The following is a 5,930-nucleotide window of genomic DNA, read 5'->3' as shown; positions in this document are numbered from 1 at the left end:
ATTCCTGTCCTCTCCTCACACAGGTGCCTGGAAGCAGCTCCTCCAGGCACTTCCAGGAGTGAGAAAGCAGCACTAGAGAAAACAGCCTCATTCTGTCAAAATCCTGCCTGTTCCCCGCCTATCCAGGAGTCAAAAACCTTCTTTAAAGGCACAGGGAAAGTGAAACTATTTTTATTTCTTCCTGAAGCTTTGGCCTTCCAGGTAATGCTACAGAATTAACGCTTTGATTATAGCCCTAGTTTCCAGGCCCAGAGTTGGAGAAGCAAATGAGGCCCACAAAAGGGCAACAGAAAACTGTCCTACCAGTGTTTTTATAAATAATGTCTATAGCAGCACATAAAGCTCTGGTATTGGAAAGAAACACTAAAAATCATGGCAATGCAGCAGTCTTCCTCCACAAACTCAATTTGAAGTGCATTACTTCTCTCCATACTCACTATATGTTCTAGGAACTGAACCTTGTAGAGCACCAGAACAGTCAAAACACTTAAAGAGACTACTGGCCTTATGTCCACAAGAGCCCTCACCATACAGCCAGACACTCAAGCCAAGGATCTCTAGTCCAAGCTATTTTGTTTCAGAAATCTCAGCTAAAGCATGATGTAGAGCTTTTCACCTGGTTTTCCTGATGGGAAGTCTTTCCACACTTCTAAAGTAGGGTAAGAAAGACCACAGACAAGAGAGCCTTTGGTACAAGTCTTATCCATGGGCATAGTGTACTCACAGTATGAGAAGCACACACCAGTAGTAAGTTACCTGGACAACGTTGTTTCCTTGAAAAGTAGGAAGCTGAGATCACAGTGAAACAAATCTTTCCCAGCACTCTTCCCAGTAAGAACCTGAGAAGGTAGATCCTGCACATCTGCTACAGATAGTCACAGTAAAGAACTTTGGATCTGAAATTAAACCAAGACAAAACAGCTGAAGATATCCTACAGAACTGCCCCAGCTGAAGAAACTGAGTACTTAAATCCTGCTTCCACCTCTCAGGGTCTAACAGGAATGCTGAGCAGCCCAGGAACCTAATCCTGCAGGCAGAAAAGCACATGTAGATTGATTCTTCCTGTAGCCAAGTGAAAATGCAATCACAGCTTCATTTTAAAGCTTTGCCAGAAGATAAAAAAAAAGACAGTGCTATGAGAGCTCTGACATTCAGGTGCTTGCCCATGAAGCAAAATTGCTTTCTAGCTCTCCTTGCACTGAAGGCTCCCACTTAGTCTCCCCAGCAGCATGCACCAGCCACCACACTAGAGGAGCCTGTGGAGAAGCGCTGTCCAACCTTGTGGGAAGCATCACAGCAGAAAATACAGGAGTGACTGGACTAAAAGAACATGTAAGGGAGCACGGAACACACAGCTCAAGATCAACATACATAACAGAGAGGCAGCAGACAGTTAAATACCAAAGCTCAAGTGTCAGGACCCAAGTCTCTCCTACATGGCTCTTCACTGTCTCTAGGCCATGTTCTGGAAGGTCAGAGGCCCGTGGCAGCCTGCCTTGCTGTCCACACTGACTGGATTCAGACATTTGAACACTCCCTCTTACAGCTCTCATTGTAGGGAACACACCACAGTGAGGTGCTGGCCTGTCCTCACTGCCCTCCCAAAAGCCCAGCTCTTCCTCAGGAGCCAGAGACTAACCCCAAATTCCTGATTTCATTCCAGCTTCAAGCTAATTCCACAGGTGACACAGTAATTTCCCAAGCTAAGCTCTGGCTTCCCAGCTAGCGCTAACTCTAATGCTTCACAAAATAAATAGCTAAAAGCCTTGAGCTGACCACTACCATGTTATTCATATACTGGAGAATAGTTTGATGAAGAAGTCAGTGAAAGCATCAGCTAGATGTGCATCTCAGATGAAAGCCATGCAGCACACCCAGCTTCATTCTCATCATGTCAGTCCATCACAATGAACACCCAAAATGACAGTGAGATGTGCTGAGCAAGGCAAAAGGCAGCTTGCTTTGCTTTTCACCTACAGTACTTCTCTAAGGCTTGGCTTCTTTGATGTTCTGTCTTCTTTCAACTAACACTGAACTGTAAAGTTGTACTTTCAAGTATTTGCAATTCAGTATTCTTGATTCTGTATTTCTAAAAGAGGGGTTTAATACTACTTCAGATTGATCAGCATGTGCTGCTGAGGAAACATTTCATTCCTGGCATGGCTGGCAGCTTGTACAGCAGCCTGCCCCCAAGCTATCCCATCGATGCTGCTTCAGAGCCTTTCACTTCATTCCCAGTCAAGAGGAAACAGACTACTCGCTCTAAAATTAAACTCCACTAGAACCTTGTTCAAAGTATTAACTTGTTCAGAAGGGATAATGCTTGAATACAGCAGCTTGTAGAAGTTTAGTTGCAATATCACTTAAAAAAGGCCATCCAGGTTCAAGTATTCTGAAATCCAACTCTCCCAAGACAGGATAAGAACCACTCATACAGCCTTTTCCAGAGATTGGGTTTTTTTCCTCCCCTTGTCAGTTTGGAAGGGTTTTACCACCTACATGTTATGTTCCCTCTTACAGAGTCATTAGCTACCTCACCTATGCATATACACACTCAAATCAGAAAAATTTCAAATTAGATCATACCAAGGTTACTTTGATGCTACTACTTTCAGCATTAACACCCTGAGGAGGAACAAGGCCTCCAAAACACCCAGTTGCCCCCTACTCAGACCTACAGTGCATCCTTCCAGTTCTTGCTTAGCCTGCCACCACATTCACATGAGGAACCACCTGCTGCTTGCTAAACTTTACGTTAAGCTTTAGGCCAGATGTGTTTCAGAAAACGAATCAAAGATAGGAATGAGCAACTGTATTTTAAAGTTAAGCCTTTAAAAACAGTGCTTTTGAGGGACATCAATGACTCCAGAAACAGCTTATCCATTTCAGCTAATGTTCCAGAGAGCCTCCTCCTCTGCTCCTCCTCCCCAGCTCACTTTGCATGCCATAGTGCTGCAGTTGCATGCTTCACTTCTAGACCATACTGCTACTTACTAAAGGTGAACAGAATACCTCCAGTATGGAGCCACTCGATCCAGACACTTTGTAACGAACTGAGGGTGAAAGATACCACTGGTTTCAGCAAGATACTGCTCCCTTCTTCCCTGGTAACACAGGCTTTTCTTCCCTTTACTTCAGAAGAGCAGGGTCTGACTGGAGACCTTCCTCATGGGATAAAACATTACCTCCCAGAATGTCCACAGCCAGTTGGTGTCCACCACCTTTACACACTAGCAGAACCTACTAATCAGACAAGGGGAAGAACAGGTCTGGGCTCCTCATGCTGTAGCCTGCAATTAGATTTCTGTGGTACCAAGTGTGCTGTGTCAGTCGTCCTCACCTGCTCACCCCAACGCAGGGGGACAAAGTCTTGGCTGTTCCTGTTATCAGCCACACTCCAGATCAGCTGACACCAAAGGATGCTGTAGTCTGTGCCTGCTGCCCAGCCCACAAAGAGCAGACCCAGGAAGCTGACACACTTGCAAGTCAACGCACCAGTCTGGATACAGCAATCCTGCACCGTTCAGGATTAGTGCATCCAAGGTAAAAGTTGCAAAGCACAAGGAGATGAGATCTTCAGTTCTTTACTGGGCACAGCCAAGCTTCAGTAAAGCATCAGTATTTCAAATTCCTGGATTAGCACTAACTTCTAGGTCTTTCATGCAAATCATTCAGTCCCCCAAAAAATCTGAAGCACCACAAAGGTAAAGAAATAGTTATCTTCTAACAATCCAGTTAATTCATGAGAATTACAGCAGGAACTGAGTGCTAGACATATTCCTAAAGTCCTCCTGACAGCACTGAGAAGTTATGGCACCAATATCTAGAAGAGGGGTGGAATTCCAAATCATGAGTTAAAACCCATATGGGATTTAACAGGCAGATCTTTACACCACTAGCTATTCGAGAGAGACACACACACAGAACAGTTGCACACTGTGGCTTAGAAAATGTAGTACTTAAAAGCTTATCTTGAAAGAAACATAACATCTATTCATTTGAGTCAGCCAATGAAAACAACTATGTATGAAACAAGGGCATATTTAAGTATCTGGACTTTCCATTCTGTTTATGACATTTGATAAGCACTAACACACTATTTGGAGTCACATGCTCTGGAAGACAACACCGCTATCAAGCAGAAGAGTCCCATGTCATTATATCCAGCTCTTCATCCCAGGAGGAAGCTACCAGAGCAGGAACAACCATCTCATCCTTTTGATCCCTGTGGGTGAAAAGAGCTCCAACTTCATGCTGGATGCTACCCTATTACTCCAGAGAGAACTCCTTCTTCCTTGCTGGAGCAGACCTGGTACTCCAGCAGCCTTACAACACCTTTCTCCTTAAGTTACTCCTTTTCCATGCTAATTGCCAGCAAAGCACTGCATAGCCATGTTCCTCCTACTCATAGAAGGCTGACAACAACTCTCCACCAGCGCGGGTTGCATGTAGGTGGAATGAGAGCTGAGATACAATATTGTATTGCCTGACTTCAGAAGCTTGGCCATGCTGCACTTGTACCTCCTCCAGCTGTGGATGGCCACTTTCATGGCAAAAAAAGAAATAAAGAAGAGCTTCTCAAGCTGAACTATTCTACCTATTTGGTACCATCTGTGGTTTGCATCACTTAAGCAGGCTAACACTGATAAGTGCTGTGCACACAGATTACATCACAGATACTAACAGTACCCTCGATGGATACCTACAACACTGCCAGCAAGAGAACCAAGCTTGAGCCTCGATATACCACTCCTGTAATTTGAAGTAGGACAGGAGCACCTTTTAGTGCAAACAAAAGCCACCACTGCTCAACAGGATGCCCACACAGTTGCCCCTCCCCAGACTGCAGAAGCAGGCAACAGGAACACTTGTCACTGGAGCACTTCAGAGCCCCACGCCCCGCCTTTACTTATCTGCAGAAAGTTTCAACACTTACACTTCACACTGTTTCCCATGCCATGACAGAAAGAACTTTTTCCGTCTTCCAAACCCACTGCGATCAGTAACAGCTGAAGCAATGCAGCTATCTGATGGCAGCCTCCTCCCCTGGCATTACCTACAAGCACTCCTTCAGGAAAACTCCTTCACCTCCAACAAAAGTTAGTTTTCTAATACTACAGCACGTTTTCTACAATAACAGACAAAAGCCACCTCAGCTTTTTAGCTAAAGCTTAGAGCATGACAGCTATTACAAGAAACCTGCCATAGTTCTTTCAGTCACACTACCATCCCTTCCCAATGGGCTCACCTAGACATTTACACATGCCTTTGTATTCACCATAAAGCCAAACTGCACCTCCCTGCTCAGCACCACCTGACATGATTCACTACACAAGCTCTTGTCTTCTAAAGAAGTCTTACTGCACGTGGTTACACAGGCTCATCACACGACAAAACACACAGGCGAAGCACACAGGAGAGCACTCCTCAGGCATGAAGCCTGCAGGAGTTAAAGCTCCTACTCAGCCTTTCCCCCAGCCAGGGACATGTGCGTGAAAAGGAAAGAAAACAGCTTTCTGTGCAGAGAGATGTGAAGGAACATGAGCTCTCACCTGGTGATAAACCAACATTCCCTAAAAGAATGAACAGAAAAGGGAACAGCTTCAATGCAAAAAGCTAAACACCACGCTAGGGGGAATGGAGCAGGGAAGGGGCAAAACACTACTCACCAGAGAAGGGCAACATCTGTTCAGACCCCACCAAAAAAACAGGACTGTTAAGAGGAACATGGGGAAGAGGCACAATTAAAGCCCCAAAAGTATGTAAATAAAAAGCCTCAACAAGCCCCGCTTACGAAAGGAACGGGAATTTTGGCCGCACGCACAAGGGCAGTTGAACACAACCGATACCACGGCCAAAGCAGCAGGAGAAGCCAAGCATGGAACTACAGCTGCCAACGGCATGAGACGATCCCTCAGCTCAGCCGCAC

General features: G+C 45.2%; 1 protein-coding gene across 1 annotated transcript in view; it reads right to left on the bottom strand.

Moving 5' to 3' along the window:
* Nucleotides 1-5,705, bottom strand: part of MTMR3 (myotubularin related protein 3) — a 75,615-nt gene extending 69,910 nt beyond the window's left edge. Inside the window, exon 1 of the mRNA XM_010009508.1 lies at nucleotides 5,671-5,705. The gene's annotated coding sequence lies outside the window, so the exon portion shown is untranslated. The remainder of the gene's footprint in view (nucleotides 1-5,670) is intronic.
* Between the last annotated feature and the right edge of the window lie 225 nt (nucleotides 5,706-5,930).

The sequence above is a fragment of the Nestor notabilis genome, unplaced genomic scaffold (assembly GCF_000696875.1).
Source record: "Nestor notabilis isolate BGI_N333 unplaced genomic scaffold, ASM69687v1 scaffold10992, whole genome shotgun sequence".
In the NCBI taxonomy this organism is placed as follows: domain Eukaryota; kingdom Metazoa; phylum Chordata; class Aves; order Psittaciformes; family Psittacidae; genus Nestor; species Nestor notabilis.
Note: the sequence above shows the minus strand (reverse complement) of the source record. Positions and strands in the feature narration are given on the sequence as shown.